The following is a 20639-nucleotide window of genomic DNA, read 5'->3' as shown; positions in this document are numbered from 1 at the left end:
GTTCTGCAAGACTGGGTGTAAGCAAAGAAAGAAAAATCAAGGTGCAAGTCCCAGTGGGACAGCAAAAGCACAAGAGCATTAAATCAAGAGAAACAGTGGCTGAGTTTTACTCTATCCCCAGGGTGTTTGGGTTCACAGGAGAGCCCAGGAGAGCTGCTGCTCTGGATGGATAGCTCATAGCTCCTGTGTCACATCTGTCATCAACATGGAGCTGTCTCAGAAATCCAAGACATTTTCTCCAGAGGCACTCATGCTAAAGCAGCTGTACTCTGTGTCCTCTGTGCCATGGTTTAGTGTCCTTTGCAGGATTATGAAGCTGCTGTTCTGACATACCTGGCTGGCCAGAAGAGGTGGATCAGATGGCTGAATTTGGAGGATGAAAGAAAAGAGTGTTTCTCTGGAGAGAACTGGAAGAATAGTCTAGAAGTACTCTGTGAAAAACATGGAAGAACATCTTTCCTTGTTGATAGATTTGATCCCTCTTTTCTGTTCTTTTCCAACTGAGACTGGATAAAACAAGCATAAAACTCAGGAAAGAAAATTTGGATCTCCATGTGAAGCTGAGCTATCTCCCAGCTGCAAATCCTTAAGAGATTTTGACTCAGATACTGCTTCAGAAGTAGCCAGGGATGCCATAAACCAGGACATGGCTCATATTTGTGAGTCCAGACACACCACTTCCAAATGTTTTGTGTGCATGAATGTGAGTAAGCTAGACTCAAACTACCCAAAACCAGGATTTTCTGGTGTGTATTACTTGTCAGAGCAAATAGGCCCTAGACAGAAAACGAGGTTTTCTGCACAGGCACAGATGCAATGTGGTGCTCTGCTCAGTCTGCTACAGATATCACTGATGAACCCACTTTTTTTTTTCTTGTTAATAATCTTCTTTGCTCAATTTATTAAATCTCAAAGTTGTCTGCTCCTGCTAGTTAAGACCACGAAAGACACTGTATCAGATTAAAAAACAAAGAAGATCCATTTTCTCCATCATCCTGCTTCCAGCAGCTGCTAACAGTAGATATCTATAGAGAATATAAGGAAAGGTCAGAGGAGCACTGCAAAAATAGAGTGACTCTTTTCCATAATACTCTCCCAAACTCAGTTCATCCCAGTGAGAAATAATAAAGATCAGGATTTTTGTAACAGCTCTAAACAAATGAGACATTGTTAATTGGACTACATTTTAACAAAAGCATGCTAAAATTTCCCAAACAGAATGTCCTAATTTTCAGGTCTTAAATGTAATACATTTCAAAAGTTGCATTAAGTTTGTTGTTTTGAGGTTTTTTTTGTGTTTTGGTTTATTTTTTTCTTGTTTTTCACTTTATCATTTCAATATCTCAACTGCATTGGTTGTTATTGATTCAGAAACTGACAGTGCATTAGTCTGAGTAGTAATGATGGAACAGTGCAAAGATCTTATCTTTTTATTAGTTAAAAACATAATATCATTTAATACATTTACAAGAACTTACTTTAAGAATAATATAGAGTTACTTAAAAAGTAAAATAAAGCTGAAATTCAATCTAAATTCATCAACTGAAGGGGTTTTAAAATTAATTTTAGAGAAATTGTTTCCACAAAGGAAAAAAAAAAAGTCACAGTGTTAGTGTTTGTTACAAAGACGAAAAGCCTTTCTCTTCATATTAAAATGAAACAGTCACATTTAAAAAACAATTCAAACTGAAAAACTGCTTTGATTTTTCCAGAAAACAAATTGAATTTAAATGTTTTAAACTTACTTTGACCTGGATGGGGCTGAAATGAAAGCTTTTTCTTTTTTCTCGTGTTAAGCAAATAGACAAAATCCTGAGTACTAGCAACAGTGATAACACAGCAACAATTGGCCATATCTGATATCTGAATACATAAATTCATTCTGAATAATGTCAATTAAAGTACAGAATAATTTAAAATCAGGTCATGAGACAATCACATACATGTGAAGTGCATAATATGTTGGTAAAATACTTTTCCTGGTTGGAAAAAAATTTTTTTTTTTTTCTAAGCACCTTTTTTAGGACTGTTTTGCAGGCACATTCTAATGCAAACAAGTATTTGGTCTAGTTGAGCTTGTTGTCTTCAGATGCTCTATATAAGAAAACAGATCACAAAAATTAACACTTTTTTCTTGGTATATCTGGTTGGCATTTATCACATCATTGAACATGATGGTTCACTCCGAAGTGCTTTGCTGCTCTTATGGATGCTATTGCTTATGAATGCTTAGTATTTTTGGGAAAAAAAAAAAATGCCTGTATTTCCCCAGAGTGTGACTCTGTGAGCTCGCCTATAGAATTATTGTTATAGTAACCACTACAGGTGATTGGAACCAGGCTGTCATGGGCCTGTGAGTGATGCACAGTTTATGGTTCATCCTCTGTCTTGATAAAGGCTTAGGGCTTATGGACGTGCTTGGTTTTTATCCAGCAGTAGAATTCCAGTGTTTCAAATCACAACATCCATAGTTTTGAGGGAGGGAGAGGGAGACGAGGACACAAATACTGCCATAATAATATTGATGGAGAAAAAACAGGTCAAGAACAGAGACACAGAGAGAAAAAAATGGCTTTGGGGATATTGTGTATATAGATTATTAGTGTTTAGATGTGGATGATGAGGTTGAAGAAGATGAATGTAGTAGAGTGTGTTTTTATGAGGAGAGCAAAAAGAGAAACACATAGCAAAAAGAGAAATACTTCAATAGTGTTCTTACAACACAGTAAATTAATCTGTGGCAAGTCATATACTCATTTCAGAGGGCAGGTTTGCTTGTTTGCTACATTATGGTTTTGTAATTGTGTCTGTATTTAGATGCTCCTCAGCCATTGGAAACAGATCATTCTAACCTGCAATTACAAATATTGATTTACAATGATATGTGTCTCTTACAAAGTGTTTCATTAACATCTGCAAAAGCAGATGATTCAGAAGAATTAATCTCTCCATATCTCTGATTAAAAAAAAAAAACAAAAAAAACTGGTTTTGCCCTGTAATGGAATGAAGGAACATAACTGTGATGAGTATTTCAAAGAAAGGATTATATTTTTAAATTTCCTATGCTGTAGCTGAAGGCATACAGATAAAGATTATGGAACACTACAAACATAACAGCATCTGATTTTGGAATGTTAAGCAAATAGAAATAATAGCATGTAAATGGCATATCCTGATTTTTGGTTCAAAATGTACCCCAAAGTATAATTAAAGTAAAACTAGTGGAAGCTATAAATGAGACTGGTTTTGAAACACTACATAAACTGAATGAGGTTTATTAGCAAATTTATCAGTGCTCATGGCCTGAGTTCAAGTCTGCAGACAAAACTGAAGTCAGCTGTATTTTGCATTTCCTATTCTTTCATTGTGAATGTCTCATACATTTCCCTCTATTTTTCCTGCAAAACCCTTCACCACGTGGCTTCAAAACAGCATCCAAAAATAAAATATCTGACTTCCGTAATACTGAAAGAATTATTAAACAACAATCTAAATCTGGCAAACAAGAAAATAATGTGAGATGTCATCCCCTTCTGGCTCATTATTCAATGTCTCTTCTTTTTTGACATAGGCCAAATGTCCCCCACTACTTTTTAACATTTCTTACCTCTTTTAAAAACAACTGACAGGCTCTTTTTAATACATTTTCAAAAGCTGCAACATTTTTTTAGTGATACAAGACTAAATAATAAAAAGTCAAAGAAAAAGTGCAAAAGAAAAATCTGTTATGCAAAATAACCATATAATAATCTGAGATTCTTCCTACACCATTGCTTTATTTCACTTTGTGACTTGGACATCAAGAAATAATATAAACTATTTAGACCCCACTGACCTTTTCAAAAAGGAAGGGTACTTATTATATCCTGGAAACTCCTTTTCTCCATTTGGGATGCCCCAAGTACATGAGATAATACCCAAGGCCAGAAAATATATAGGATTATGTGTGGAGTGTAATTTTCTGATGGTAGATCTCAGGAACATTCAGAGTACATAATAAGGTCTTGGATGCCAAAACAAAGGACTTGATTCAGCTCATCACTCACAGGCATCTGAATCTTATCTGGATGGACTAAATCTCCATGACCTGTGCTTGTAATGGAGGCTTAGATACACAGGTAAACTTTTAAATTTAGATTTATTGATTTGAAATTGACTCTTACTTTAGTTTTGGCATACAAATGCCATTTCAAGTTATTGATTTTTATCCCTTAACTCAAGTCTTCTAGGTGGGTTTCACACTGGCTTAATACCACCTATAAAACATCCTTAAGAGGTGTCACAGAAAGAAATATTTTAATCTTATGAGCTTTAATGGTAATGGAGCCCTTACAGTTAAATATTTATTGACTGCAGATTTAGAAAACACAAAGCAGCACTTCCTGCACAGCGAAGTCCTTGGTAACCACAGAACTGGGCAGCTCTGCTATATAGAGTCAAAATCTTTCCAGCCCCATGTCTGAATAGTTCTGTACCTTCATGATCTTGAACTAGATTTACATATCAAGTGGCAAAAATCTGCGATTTTCACAAGTTTATATGCCTCATTCTCTTTTTATACTCTTCATCATATTATGCACTGCCCAAGCTTGCAGGGTCTGTGTGATGGAAATCATGGCTTCTCCTCTTTGCTTTTTCTGAATCCAGCATGAAACAAGGCCTGCAAAAACCTGTATTGCCATTGCAGCTGAAACACCAACTAATGTTGCAGCAATCATACTAATGTTGTGGTAGACACATATAGCTTTTGAAATCAAACACAAAAACGTGTTTAGCAGCAATAACTACAGAGTGGTGAAAGATGCTGTGTCTTCAAGTATTATTTTTACATCTAGGAAATTAGACAGAAATCCTTTACTGTGAGGGTGAGGAGACAACCTGGTCTAGTGGAAGGTATCCCTGCCCATGGCAGGGGGGTTGGAACTGGATGATTTTTCAGGTCCCTTCCAACCCAAAGCATTCCATGATTCTGTGAAGTGCACTAAGGTTGGTACATCCCAAACTCTGACAAGATCAGCCGCTGGCAGTGGTTCTACTGGAAGGGGCCACTCAGGGCTGAAAAGTTGTTTGAAATTGCCCTTGTTTGAGACTTCCAGCTCCCTGCTTTTGCTGTGGCTGCTGTGATCAAATCTGGCAAAGCTTCCACTGCATTTGTAACCTCGGTAAATGGGACAGATGGATGCCAAAGTAATTGCTGTCTCTGTGGCAGCTTATCTAATTAAACATTAAGACAGAGAAAGGTATAATTGCAGAATAATCTATCTGCTTTTATTGTGTGCTTTCCCTTAAGACACTCCTGTCTTTCTGACAGAGAAAATAAACTTTGACAGATGTTTACTTTCGAAGTAAAAAAGATAGGGGAGTTCTATTAACACAGACTGTATTCAATAGTGAAGCTATTCCTTCACTGCACTCGATGCCAGCATTCTTTGTAGAACAAAGATTTCGGTACTGAGTAAAATTTGATTTACATGCCTGAGGGAATAATAAAAGAAACCTATTATGGAATGAAATGGGCTGTAATCACATTGAGAGGATAGAGATTGTTCCTTGGGTGAAGAGGGGGCAAGGCTACTGCCTGGTAAATGGCCTATTGAAGAAGAAAAACAGTGTTATCCAAAATACAACACACACCAAAGTTTGAGGAATGACATGTGCATCACTTGCAGCCAGAGATGATGTACACTGAGTGTTCAACAAAGGACCACTGGCAGGGAGGCACAGCTGGACATGGAACACCAGGACAGAAGAACAAAGCCTTCCTGCCCTTCTCTCTGCATAATGCCTCAGTTGTTTTTAACTCAGACCATGCAGAGGGTGGAATCCACGTCTAGGATGGGACCATCCTCCCCACAGCACACAGGGTTTGTGCAGCAGGGCTCGGCTGCTGCTCCCCTGGCCAGGAGCCTGCCTCAGCTGCTGCTGGGCTCAGCACAAGCCAGGCAAGGAATGATTTCAATTACTGGAGGAACAGCTGCTGCTCCAGAAGACATGGATGAAGCCAATCCCTTCTCCAAGAGCTACTTGAACTGAGCAAAGAGCTGGCCTGCAGGCCCCTGGCACAGCTGTGCAGTGTTACTCAAGCTCAGGACTCTCACTAGGTCAGGAGCAGCTTCTCACACATGCACAGACCTGAGCAGAGACTGGTCTCCACCACATCCTCCCTCTGTCTCCACTGGCATTATTGCCAGTAAGAGCATTGTACTGAGAATTCAGGATGCTTCCTGCAATTTGAAGGCTGTGCAGCACCCTGTGTCTCACTGTCACAAACACTGTTCCCCTTAATGACATTTCTGCTTGGGTTTAGAGACAGAAATGCTGAGCTCCCACAGGGTTTCTAGCTCTCCTCGTTGCTACTCATAACATGCCTGATGTCTGCTCTTCTATCAGCTCATTCTGCTGTGATTTTACAAGGAATTTTCTCCTATGATTGTGCACTATGTAAATTCAATTCTAATTACATAGAAATTATTGTTCTGATTATACAATGATATATATCATCTTTTGAGGCAAATGATGAATGTTACAGAGGGATATCAAAAAAACTAGTAATGAAAGCTAGTTCAGTGGCAAACACCAGAGAAGAAAAATCAATACAGAAGCAGATGCTTTGTGATTTGAAGATTTGAATTGTCCTTGTTCCCAAAGTGCTACAGAAGCAATTGCAGTTGACAGCCACATTTCTTGTGATAGGCATAATGTCATTCATTGCTTTATACTTGAATGACTTGGATACTACAGTCTGTCAAGTCTAAATCTATTTAAGTCATGACAATTTATGTTATACTACAGTACATTACTTGTTTTGATCATAAGACTAAAACCATTCTTGCATGAAATTAACTGAAACTTTAAAATAAAAATCAAGCTCTTTTCAAGGCAACTGAAATTTTCCTGGGCCTGAGATGGACCAACAAGCTACAAATGCAGAGGAGCAATGCAGGAAATGAAACTTTGCTCCATCCATATAATGAAGCCCTCAGATGGGTTGTGCTTAAGGTCCAGAGGCTTTAGCCAAATAGTTTTCAGTAGAAAACACACTCTGGTGTGAGATCTGCTCTGCAGACAGTTACCTGTTAGGCACAGTGTTTGGGCTATTGCCTTTTGTCAGAATACAATCACTGCACTGTTTGGATTTCTGTCTTTAAAGGTTGAAAATAACTGAGAGATGCACAGGGCAAACACTTGGGATAGGTCTTGGATTTTTCAGCTGTGGGAGAAAGAGAGTGGGAAGGAAATGGAGGAAAAGGAAAATCCTTACAAATCTTGGTTCTGTGAACAGATGAGGTAGAAATTTTTTCAACCTTGGGTTGATTTATTCCTGTACTAAAAGTCCTAAATGCTTTCTTTACCTTCTTTTGCAAGATAATATTTGATATGCAACTCTTTATTGAGATCTCCTCTTACCCAGTTATTTCCAGACACATTTTAAGAAACTTTAATGATAATATAAAGTAAAGCTCCAGTTTTCTGTGTGACCTCCTCCTGTTGCATTTTTAAAATTTTCCTGACCAGTTTTTTCTTCCTTATTTTTTAAATAAAAAATATCATCTCTTCACCAATTAATGTTTGCACATTTGTATTTGGTTGGTTAGGGATTTTTTCTTTCTTTTTTTTTTTTTTCTCTAGAGTGAATAAGGTGAAAACAGGAGAGAAAAATAGCTGAGAGGATGAAAAGTCACCATGTTCTAGAACACACATGTGGGAAATTATCTTCTCATTTTCCATAGTCCTAAATTAAATCACATTATATAACCAAATTACTTTAATTCCAAATATAAATTTAAACACTATTTATAATTTTGTATTTTTCAAATAATAATAATAATCAATCAATTTCTTTCCCAATAGCAAATATATTAATTAATACGAGAAAAATTTTTGCTGGATTTGAGGGAAATTCCTAGATTTGTATCTTTTCACCCTTACTCTCTTTTGTACCTTTCTCTTATACATTATTATGAGAAGAAATAATTCCTTTTCAAATCTGGTTAAATGCTTAATTTACAATAAAAGTTAAAAGAAAAAGATTGGAAATAGGAGGCTTTAATCAGGGTTTGCAATAAGAGGATGAATTGTGGAAAATATATCCATGAAATTTCATTGTTCAAACATAAACCCAGATACCTTGGGCATGCCAGGGAGATCAGCAGCAAATCCTATTAGCAAGATAGTGGAGGGAGAGGGGCTGTGCTATGTGACTGCTTTTAACAGCTGCAATAAAATGGATGTGTGAGAAAAACAGCTGCAAAGTGATGAAATATGCAGGCAGGGCTCTATTGAGAAATGTTGTGAATACCCTTAAAAACATCTGATTTAGATGCATGTGGCCAAAAAGGTCAGCTTGAGGTCTCAAAAAAAAAAAAAAGAAAAAGAAAAAAAGGGGGAAAAAGAAAGAGAATACTGTTCTTAAATGCATATAAATATATCTAAAAATATTAAATGGGACTGTCTAAGGAGAGAACAAAACTTGGTGATGCAGTCCTTTGCAAAGGAACTTAGATGATTTAGAGAGCAGTTGAGTTCAACATGAACTTGTAACACAGAAAAGTTGTTAAGTACAAAAATCAAAAGCCTGCATTCTGCCATACAGGGATCTTAGCAATTAAGGATATTGTTATCTGTCTAACTATATATGTCTTTTCTGTTGAAAGAAGAAAACAATCATTTTCTGTGCAAGCATGTACCTTCTGCCTTTCTATTTATTGGAAATGTACAGAAAATTAGAGAGAGTTGAGAGTAGAGTACTGGCAGTGATTAGGATGGGGAAGAGTGGCTTGTGAGGATGCTCACACACTCCTAAGGGTGCCCTTGCACAACCCTGGTTTTCTTTGATGGCAAAGCTCCTTAAGACATTCACACCACCCTTGCAGCCTCCAACTGCTCATTTTCTTTCCTCGTGCAGCAAATTCCAGCTCCCTAAGGTCCGCCAGTGACTTTGACCAGGCCACAGTGGGAACCAGATCACTGAAACTGTGAGTTTAGAAAAAAACATTACAGCCGCTTTTCTTTTAATAGCCCAAACAGCTTTTCACCAGCTCTGTTTTCTCCTGCAAGAGTCCGGGATTGGCCCCACAAATGATTGCAGCAATATATCCAAAGGAGGAAATTTATGGGGCCATATTTTGTGCTGGTCGAGAGCAGAAGGAAATTAGAGTCTTCTGAGAAAGATTTTGCTGCTAAGGGAATTCCAGATGGCTTTTTTAGGAGTAGCAGCCTCTGAACTGATGGACTTGTACATGGCAGCAAAACCTGGAACAGACAGATATATGTGTGTAGTATTTAAAACCAAAGTTGTCTCAGCATGAAATAGACAGAAGACTTTTCAGTACAATTAGGAAAAAAATGGAGGGTTGAATATTATGCGGTACACTCTGAAGCGTTTCTTTTGCTTTTCCTTAGATGAAAAATTCATATGAAATATTTACAAGAAAAATCTCAAGAACAATCCTCTATTGAAAAGGAACTGAATAGTTGAGGATCTTCTTTCTTAAGCTGGCCAATGAAGTAGTATTTGCAAATGAACATTTTTATTGTATTAAATTATTTATTTTAGAGTACAGATATTTTGTTTTAGATGTAACAGCTGCTCTAAAAGTACATCAGTGTTTTGAATGCCATTCTACTGAAAGCAAAGGAAAGAGGAAGTGTAAAATTATACTCTTTTCTGCAGTTATAAAAGATGAAGTTAAGGTTCTTTAGAAAAGCATGAATATGTTCTCCCACTCTTCAGAGTTTTCTTTTCTCATTTGTTTATTTTTCAAAATTTGAGTCAGGCAAAATATTTCCTGAAACTGAAAGATGAAAAACTCAAACAATCTATGGAGGAGTTGATCTGAAAAAAAAATTGAGAGAGGTATGGAAAAACTCAAAACAACATTTTGATGTTTAAAAAATACAATATCTTCTACTTGGAAGGTGGTTAAAAAATTTCTGGCAAGACTTAGTAGACAATTAAGGTATGATCAATATCCATCATATTAAATAGGATTCCAAGTGTACAGAAAAAGCTTGTGTAGAGCTGACCTTTAAGCTGTCACCTACTGAATTTGTCTCAGAGCATTAGTTGCTCAAAAAAATGTGGGATTTATAGGTTTTAGGGGCCACCAGGAGCAGTCCGGCTGTGACCAGTGCTGCACAGCATGGGCAGCACTGAGGCTGGAATGTGATGAAAGCCCCCATAAGCATGGAAGAGGATGAGGAAGGAGTATTTGTAACAAAGGGATAGAGTGAATCCTGCAGCCAGCACAGACAGCACTCAAGCATCACATTGCACAGACTGCTCTGCACTGCTTTACAGGCAGCCTGTGTTTTATGAGGCTGTTTACAGCTGTGTTATTTATAGGCTCCTTCCTCCACAAAAAACCCCACATGTGAGAGCAGGATGGACAGCTTCCTATGCACAGCTGAGTTAACATCATCAGCCTTTCTTCCACATGAAAATAGTGAGATTGGGGAGGGGAGGAACTCACTCAGTGTGCCAGGTTGTTTTCACAGTCATTAGCAAACAGCTTCTCTTCTCCTCCTCCTTATCTCCCATGCAAGACTCTGGACAAGCTTGGGAGAGCCAGGGCACTGGGAATGAATATCTGGGCCATATATCCATGGCTGTATTGCATACACCACCAGGTTATTTCCTCTTGATATGTATCAGAGAATCATTTAACTTCTCACATGGGGCTACCTTCATTCTAAAATCCTGAGTTATGGGCCTTCTAAGCCTAAAGATTAAGATGCAGCTGTTCTGTCCTTTCTGCCTTTCACCACAACAGTGTGCAAAATTGCCCTTTTGGCAAAAATGGCACAAAGATGGTGAAGGGTCTGGAGGGGAAACTGGATGAGGTTGAGGTCATTTGGTCTGTTCAGCCTGGAAAAGAGGAGACTCAGGGGAGAGCTCATTGAGTCAAAACTTCCTCATGAGGGGAATAAGAGGAGCAGACACTGATCTCTTCTCTCTGGTGAGCTGTCACAGGAGCCAAGGAAAAGGCTTGAAGCTCTCTCAGGGACAGTGTAGGTTGGATATCAGGAAAAGGTTCTTCACCCAGGGGGTGGTTGGGCACTGTAACAGGCTCCTGAGAGAAGTGGCCACACCACCAAGCCTGACAGAGTTCAAGAAGCATTTGGACAACACTCTCAGGCAAATGGCAAGATCCTTGGGGAGATCCTGTGCAGGGCTAGGAATTGGACCTGGATTGACCCTTGTGGGTCCCTTCAAATACAGAATATTGTATTATTTTAAGTGGGTGTTTCTACAGTTCTCACACTCTCTGACTGCCCTTTCCCATCCCCAGACTCTCATCTCTCAGGTTGCTGAGCTGTTATGTGCACAGCTTGGCTTGGGTTGAAAACTCTGCTGGTTTGCTCCCAGCCTAGAAAATAAGGTGGACTAAGCAGCAAGATTTGGGTGAGAACTGATGGCTGCAATACTTATGAATCATTAATTCTGTGTTAAAGGCAAAGAGTTTTGTTACATTATTGTAAAGACAAATGTGTGTGCAAGGACTGTTCACTGGTGGGTAAAGCATTTTCCAGCTTCTCCACTTCTCCATTAAGAGTAACAAGAAGCACTAAGGACATTACACTGTGTGACTTTGCAGAAGATCTGCAAGCCAGAGTTGCCTTGAAGAGTAAAAAAAAAAAAAAAAAAGAAAAACAACCCACATATTTTCATGTTTGCTCACTATAATGCTACAAGTCATCTTGTTTATGCAGCCATACAGAGTTTATGCATGTTTAGTTTCTGTTATGACTGCAGCAGAAATTTTACTGTTGTTTGGAGGCAGATAAAAGATGGAAGGACAAGAACATTGTTCCATTGTCATCAGCATCTTGCAATAATCTGGTCTGGTTTAGTTTCCCTTGGAAAATAAATACAACTAAGGCATAGGAAGGACTGTAAAACATAAAAAATGCAATTCTGTCTTTAAATATATCACACTTTAGACTGGAATATTTTTCACTTACTTTAAGACATGTAAAACTTTGGGGTCTACTTTATAAGTCACCCAGCTTCCCTCTGCCACGTGTGGAAAATGAGGTGCTTCCACAATGTGTTGCACAATTATCCTTCAGCTCTCTCTAAACAGGACAAATTGTAGAGGAGATAATCTCTCTACTGCCTATCAAGCAAATGCTACTGAATAGTTAAATTGACTGAGATTTGGAAGATATGAACTGCTATGATCTGCTGAAAAATAAAAGCATTCTCCTTTGGAGGATTTTCATCAACACTTCAAGCATTTTCTTTACTCAAATAGAAAAAAAAGTCTTGTCATAAATTATTTGTTTCCTACTGAAAATAGAATGTTTTTGAGAAAAACAGCCACTTTCTGCAGACATTTTTATTCTGCCTCAAATCAAAGCAGCCATGGATGCAACACACAGTGTTCACACAGAAATATTTGAAAGGATTAAAATCTAATCCTTTCATTAATTTGAGATACTTCTATAACTTGAAATTTAAAACTGACAAAACATCAAGTTTCTGCATGAATGGGGAGCTTGTTTAACTTCAGGTTCTGCAAATTTAGTTGAGTGTATATCCTCTGCTGAGTGAAAAGCTGTCTGGTAAATTTAACTGTTTCTGACTGAATGACATATTTGACTGCTGTCCAGGACCATGTGGAATTACCCTGACAAAGAAATATGGAGGAATTAGGAGATGTGATGGAAACTACTTGTGCTGCCCAAAGATGGAAACAGACTATTGGTCAAAACAGATCATTGATCTGATTTAAAATTGGACTCTCAGAGGAATCAAAATCTCTCCCACCAGAAGACACAATAGAAGAGGAATATTTGTCCTTTTGGGCAACTGGGGAAGCACAGTTGGAGCCTGGGAAAAGAGGACAACCAGGAGAGGTAATCCCAACATTGGTCATGGAATACATTAAATTGTTATTTTCTGGGCCTCTGTGGAAAGGCTCACTAAGGAAATGGGGACATTAAAGCTCAGTGATAAAAAACAAACATCAGAGAATTATAAGTTGTGTCCACCGTTCCAGGACATGGGAAGTCTGGGATCATCTCCACCCAAGTGCCTGGCTGAAGGGCCTGTTTCCACATCAAGTGGTTCTACAGCTTCCTGAGAAAAGCAGCTCATATCTATGCATGGCTTCTCTTCTCCCTTTACCTTCAGTGTGCTTTGAAGGAAAACATCCACAGACCTGGACAGCAGTGAGAGGGGAATTTGTGCCACGGACAGGCTGGCACTAAACCCCACCATGTGCCACTTGCTGTCTGTCCCCTCCCCTAGATCAATGGAGACTCAAATCTATCATCTCCTGTGGAAAGTGTTGGCTCTGACTTGGTATCCCAAAATGCAGCTGCTCAGCAGCTTTCAGACAAAATGCCTTCACAGAAGAAAAACACTTTTTTTTTCTGTAGTCTAGGGCAAGGCTTGTTATCATATTAGAAATTAATCAGAAACTAGAAATTACTCTTATGCTTACCATGTTGTTCTAGGAAATTCCTATCAGGTAAGAGAAATTTCTTTTCCTTGGCTGAATCCAGCAGGCCAGATTTCAAAGTGGTCTCCCCAGTGTCAGCCAAATATCTTGTCTTCTGAGAGATTCTGAAGGCATCCCCTTCCTTCAGAGAACTTTGAAGACTGCAAGTCTGGATTTGAAAACATTTTCTTTCTCACTGTTGATGCAATATCTCATGGACAGGCAGGTGCAACTGTGTGTAAACTTCAGACTATGCAAGCTGTTGGGTAAATTCTTATTCCCTATGGACAGCTCTCTTGCTCATTTATGGCTGGTATGGACCGAACCAGATGATTCACACAAAAAATTTGTCCTTAACTTTCACTCAAATCTCCTCACAGAAAATACCTTTCCTTTCTTACTCATGAGCTAATTCCCATTAAAATGCTACATTCTTCTTTAGTTGAAAAAAATAATTAAAAATAAAAAAATCTGGGGAAAGATGGCATGACATCTTTGACAGAGCCTTGAATCACACTGCTCAGATGAATGGTTATCCAAAGCCATTAAAAGTGCTTCCACACTTGACACAAAGCACTGTTTAGGAGGAGTCAGCCTGGGCTGGAATCTGCTCTCTATTTCACCAATCTCATAATGAGCTTTAGCAAGAGCTGCTCTTGATTTATGTTGGGTCAGGGTCAGACTGGGAACTTGTCTCTCTTTCCACAGTGTTCACATTATCTCATAAACAGCTTCAACACCCAAAACTACAGTAGTGAAAGATCTAAGAACAATTACTGCAGTATAATTCTAAAATGCAAGCCTACCCTTGTTACACTGACGGTTATTTTTAAAAGAACACTCTTGAAATAGTTAAAACCAATTATTCTTTTCCCTGTAAAAAGCAGTTTGAGAAAAACCCAAATAGTGCTTAAAATAGTTGTTTGGGATTTTTTTTTTAAATTCAGAAATCACTCATAAAACCTCAGGATCTAGTGAGATATAACAGCATCTGTCATAGACCTGCAGGCAAATTAACTTAAAATTGACAAAGATAATGTTGGAGTAAAACTTCCTTGGGGCTTTATTATTCACAGCAAAAAATTATTTGAGACAACAATCGGGTATTTGAAGTGCAGTATTTTATCAGGTGTTTGATTTCTAATTGGAAATTTGGTAAGCCTTTTTCTTTGAAGCAGAAAATATTTAAATAAGAGTTTAGATATGTAAGTGCAACAGTGGTGGAAATCACAAAATTAGAGTGAACAGTTGGTGTGAGCAGGTAATTTACTTGACCAGATTCTTTATTCATCCTGTTGGATAACACTGTGTGGCTGAGGATTTAGGATCTTTCTAAATCCAGCTTCATTATTTTAGCCACAAACTGAACAACTTTCTAAGAAGTACTGGCACATATAATGCTGCTTTTTATTGCTTCTGAAACAGATGTAAAAAGTCTGGATAGGAAGTGACCCAATGACAGACTAACAGCACAGTGGCTTTCCTTTGGCTTTTTGCTGGAACTGGGGGACAATTTTCCTTATACTTTACAGTGTTGTGAGTTCATGAGCTATAATGCTACTGCTACTCATAGAAGTGATAGTCTTAAGTGATGGGGAAAGCAGGGGCATTATCAAGGGTCAAAATGGGACTTTGGAGATGCTGGGAATAAAACAACCACTGTGTAACCTGAAGAATCCTACTTCTACCCTGTGTCACAGTAGTACAGGCAGCTGTGCATCCCTAAGCATCCTGATATAAACACATCTATTTTGTACACTCTACTCCATAAAGAAAACATAAAGCATGGAAACAGATATTTTCTTAGGGGATAGAGACTGCTATACACATAGAGGTAAGTTCAGGCCCAGAAGCTGACAGTAATTGTTTGAAATCTTTCTTTTTTTGAAATCTTTGCCTCTGACTGGCACAAAAGTAAAAGAAATACAGAAAATAGGTAAAACCATTTCAGTTAAAGCAAAACTGGATGTTCAGTTGTGAACTGTGCAGGTATATGGAGTATCTGGGTCTAAAGACCAACTCTGGAACATGAAATCAATGGGGCTGAGGCAATAAAGGCTTAGGATAGTCCAGAAGATTTTAGGAATCCAGCAGGCAGAGACCATTAGCTATGCTTTTTCTTCTTAAGCAGACAGTTTTATTGCTTTTTTTTTTAGGTAAATTAACAAATTACAGTGCTACCTCTTTTTAAATATGCTGAGTGCCCATAGGGAGGGATTATAACCAGATTTGGTTAATTGAGGTTTAGTTTATCTGCAGTTCTAGATACAAATAGTCTTATGATGAAGATACCCTGAAGCATAGCATATAGTGTTGATTTCCTATTCACCATTTGAATAAAAATGAGAGTCAGATTTGAGTATAATTTTATACTCTTGCCCTGAAGTTTGGGCAAGGGTGCCATACTGTGAGATGTTCTTTGCACAAGAGCCCTGTCTCTACATTCAGTCTGATAGATAAAGCTGTACTCATAAAAAAAAAGTTACTGCTAAACTTGGATTATGATGAAAATTCTGGGATAACTTTTTGTTCTTTTCAATGTAATTTTCAAAAACTAGGATGAACTGGGACTCTCTGAAAATGTAATGATGCCCTAATCAGAAATCAGAAGATACGTATTGATATGTAAAAATGTCCATATCTTCACCATTTTCTGTGTGGTGAAGAGAATTTAAAGTAATAACTGGAGTTGAGGGAGGTTTGGAAAACTTAATGCTCTGGTTTGGAAGTTAATAGGAGTTTAGGGTCTTATGTGGTGCAATTTAGTTAGATCCTGTTTTCTCAGCTCAGCTGTTGGCTTTTCAGCTTCTGCACTACTCATTGATTTCTTCTGGGCTTCTTGTACAAATGAGATAGTGAATCAATCAAGTTTCTTGGTTAGCCACACATGAGTTTCTCAATCACCCTCATGATAGAAAACAGTTCCTCAGCTTTAGGTGCCCAAGGGCTTAGGAAACTTCAGGGAGATGTGCTAATTTGTGAGTGTAGTCTTCATTATCATCCACACCCATCATCAAGATTTTGTTTTACTGTCTTCTATCAAAGTTTCCTTCAGTGCATTGAGCAATGGCTCTGCAGTCCCTGTGTCCTTCATGTGGTTTCTCAGAAATGTGACTTGTGGATGGAGGCAGCTGTATCAGGCAAGGGAATGCTCTTCTCCACATGTCAGGGGAAAAGAGCCTCCCTCACAAAGTGTCCAGAGTTAGGACAAGCCTGCAACTCCCTTTGGAAAAGGGACTTGAGATGTGCACAACCATGTGGGTCTTCATTCTCTCTTCACCTGTGAATTGTGGGGGCTACAAATCTGTCTGGGTGATATCTGGAAGTCACTTAGTCCCCATGGCTTATATGGTAAAGCTGAACTACATTTGAACGTTTCTTTTCTGTCTTTGTTTTTTTCCCCTCTTCTTGACAATTTTCTTTTGGTTCTGCAGGTCTTGGCTTTTCATGCTTTTGTGCTGAACTCTGAAATTAGGAGAATTAGAAAGCTTTGGACATTGGGCTTTTAAAAATATCACAACATAACATTAATCACAGCAATAAATGAAATGATGGCTTCCCTACTCAGTGGGAGAATGGTGGCTCTGGGTGCTACATCACCAGTGAGGTCAATGCCTTAGAAAATATTAGAGATGATTTACCATTCCCCCAAGAAAACACATCTTGTCAGAAAGCAGTATTATTCCAAAAACAGTTTTTCCATGACTCTCATTTGGACTTTTTATAAAATCTATGTAAGAAAGCTTTGAGTTTTCAGAAGTTTTGAGTCCACAGTTACAAATTTCTCATGAATGTATATGCAAGGATTTCTCTGAATGCAAGAGCAAGGAGACATGAGAACACTCAGTGAGCAACCAAAACAGTCATCCCAGCCAAACCCAGCATGTCCTGTACTCTTCCCAGCCAGGCACATTCCTCCTGGGACTCAGAGGATAGCTGCAGAACTAAATATTCTAGAAAAAAAACCAGTCTCATTAACAGTGAGTCAAACGTGTGTGTGTTTAAGTCAATGGAGTAATGTAGGGGTAAGTCTGGCCTGGCACCAAGTGAGGTGTCTGCATCCTTTAAAAGTCTTCAGCAGTCATAAATTCAGCTACACTTACTGAATTTTTCTTATACCACAGTCCAGTGCCTCCTCATTGATGCAACCTTCCCCTTTGTAAAATAGGCCTGAGAACATGTTAGAGGTTCTGCAGCAATGCTTAGGGTTTTTTTGCCAGCTGTAAACTGATTCTTCACCAAAATGACCAAACCATTTATTATCTGCAATAATAATATAAACACTACCTTCATCTAACATCCAGCTATGGGATTGAACCTTCACCTCATGGAAATCAGAACTGATGGACTTGCCCTCAAATATTAGTTCATCATGGAAAAACAGCAGATATTGAAAAATTGTTTGGATTCTCACCTCAAAACAACTCTAAAATATTTTTTTCCACTGATCAGGCCTGGTTATCTTCCCTCAAATCAATGCTGAGGTCTCTTATTTGGGCGTATCACATTTTTTCCTCCCTAAAACTAAGATGAGTAAGACATCTCTGTGTTATAGCTTCTGTTTTTTGGATGCATCAAGTTGTTGTGAGATCACAGCATCCTGCTTTCCCCTCTGTCCTTATGACGTGCAATCACCCCACATACCATGAGAGAAACAGCTACAATAAATAGCAGAAATCAACCTACCTCTGCTGTTCCTTTGCTCTGGGGACTGGCAGATGCTCACCCAGCTCTTCCAGTGTAAGTCAGGTGTGTAAGCAGACACGGAGAACGAGTGTGGAGATCTGGTAACCACCTACACCAGCCTCGGGGGCTGTTATTCTTCTGTGATGACACCTCTAGAAGAGGTAAGGCTAGAAAGAAAGGCAGAACCAACCAGTGTTTAAAAATGTGTTTAAAATTTGTGTTTAAAAATGTGTTCTAAGAGATACAGAAGTTCTTGGTGAAGCCCAAATCCAGTTCTTTGTTATGGCAAAGCAATCACACACTTTGTTCATGGAAAGCACTGGGCTGACAGCCCAGGATAAGAGTCCCTTTTTTATTCACAGGCAGGCAACATTTTTTGGAAAGATGACTCTTTAGAATATCTCCAAATCCATTCAATCAACTCTTGCCCACAGTGGTCCCAGCCCTGGAGCAACCCTGTTTTCTTACCTGGTTTAGCTCCCCAGTTAACCTCTGTATCCCATAAACTGCATGATAATTTTACTCTCTTACTGCTCATATCACTGAGAACAACATAAAAATACAAGCCCCCTGGAGCTTTTTGCTGCTTCCCATCTGCAATGAAACAATTTCAATAAAAAAGTTTCTTCTGAATGATTCTTCTCCCAGGGAATGAACTCAATTACATCACAAAAACCTGAACTACTTATGCTTTTATAATTTGTTCTTCTTTGTCAGGTCATTGCAGTCTTATTGGAACTTTTATGCAGGGTTAAAAAAAAGGGGAAAATACAATATTATGCAGTGTAAAGAAAAAAGTAAAAATACAATGTTTGCAAGCTGAGTAACTTTCATGCTTATAATGTTTGGTTGTTTGTTTCATTAACTGTTGAGATATTCTAGAAATTTTCAGCTAACTATCTCACAGGAGCAATCCAAATGCCTAGAAGGGTAATAATGTAATATTCATTACAGAGGTCTTATTTATTATATTTATTATATGACCCTAGAAGGCTCATAAAATAATATTTATTACAGAAGAGTGCTTTGAGGAAAGACTCTAAAAAGTAGTTTTTATAGAATCCAACTGTGCTGTAACTTTCTTTACTAATTTTTTTCCTTATATCTTTTGAAAAATGCATGCACACATTTTAATGTTTTGTGGTATATACACAATCTGTAACAGAAACTGTTAATGTGAAGGATGCAAATAGACTGCAAATGTGATCTCATAAATTCTGACATATCTGGGCAGGATACAAAGAAACCAATTTGTGGTTGCTTGGTTTTATCAAAGAATAAGACAAATTTCACTGCACAAACAGGAGAATCATAGCTATGATGCCATAGATATGATATTATTTTTTGTTTTGGAAATCTGCTCCCAAAGAAAAACTAAAATATTTGTGGCCACTTCAGTCAGAATGCTAGAGGGGGGCTTCTAGGTAATGGCTATTACAGCTGGCCATAAAGACGAGTCACAAAGCTGCTCCTTTGCCCTCCCCTCACTGCCTGAGTGCAGGATGCTCTGCAGGGGCAGCAGCGTCAGGACAAACGAGTTTGAGTGCTGGAAGCAGCCAAATGGAAGCTGAGATCCCAATGCAAGGTCATTTCTTGAAGCAGTATAAATACCTAAGAGACTTGTTAAAAGAATTCTTTTTAGAGAGTTAAAATCTTTATATCCAGAGAGTTATGAGGAAGGGTTCTTTCAGACAGGTTAATTCCATCCTGTTATGTGTCTTCATGGAGCTGGGAAATTTAGCCATCTTTAAGAACTTGGGTCTTCTTTTCTGTGTCCTTGAAAATGCTTTATTTTCTGTTATTAAACTGAATGTTCAATAATTTACATAAATATAGCACAGTCATAAAATGCTATAAGGAGTTACTCATGTAACTGCTTTGGGAGTAAAGATGGATATTAACTTGGAAACTTTTCTTGGTTACAAACACAACTTCAGAAAATAAAGCCTCTGACAAAAATTTATATAATCTTCCAGGGCTACTTAGATAAAATTCTGCAGAATCAAGCTTAAAAGTAGTTACAGGGAAAAAGAAAAGGTATTTGACCTATTTGAAAGAGTTTCACCTTATGTAAACCCCTGAAAATACTAAAAAAAAATCTCAGAGATGCGGATTAGATAAAAAAACAATATGCTGATAAATTCCTGACACAAAGGCAAAATCTAGATTCCAGCTCTAACGTGAATGTGTTAGTAATTTACATAAAGCAGTTAATAAGATGATCTGGGAAAGAGTTCTACAAACAGGCCACAAATGTGGGAAAACCCTACAAGTTAAGTTTTTCTCTTCCATAAATAGTGCAGAAATAGATATATATATAAAAGCTCCTAAATATATATAAAAGCCCCTAAGTGGAAAAAACCCTTTCCTTCCTCAGGAATTTTATCTCATCCTCACATCCTCTGATCACTGCTCAGCTCAATTCCAAGTACAAGATTTGTGAGAAAATAACAACATCAAAATCTGGGGGAAATAAACTTCACATTTAGGATAGGGCACTTTT

At 38.1% G+C, this 20639-nt stretch overlaps 1 long non-coding RNA gene across 2 annotated transcripts in view; it reads right to left on the bottom strand.

Moving 5' to 3' along the window:
- Positions 1 to 15561: 15561 nt before the first annotated feature.
- LOC146768479 (uncharacterized) overlaps positions 15562 to 20639 on the bottom strand; it is a 72195-nt gene continuing 67117 nt past the window's right edge. For both annotated transcript variants that reach the window (XR_014953109.1, XR_014953110.1), the window contains 2 exons: positions 18137 to 18303; positions 15562 to 16915 (listed from right to left, as the gene is read on the bottom strand). This is a non-coding gene — a long non-coding RNA (uncharacterized LOC146768479). The remainder of the gene's footprint in view (positions 16916 to 18136; positions 18304 to 20639) is intronic.

Source organism: Lonchura striata, chromosome 2 (assembly GCF_050655825.1).
Source record: "Lonchura striata isolate lonStrDom1 chromosome 2, ASM5065582v1, whole genome shotgun sequence".
Classification (NCBI taxonomy): domain Eukaryota; kingdom Metazoa; phylum Chordata; class Aves; order Passeriformes; family Estrildidae; genus Lonchura; species Lonchura striata.
The sequence above is the reverse complement of the archived record's forward strand: the minus strand, read 5'-3'. Positions and strand labels throughout refer to the sequence as shown.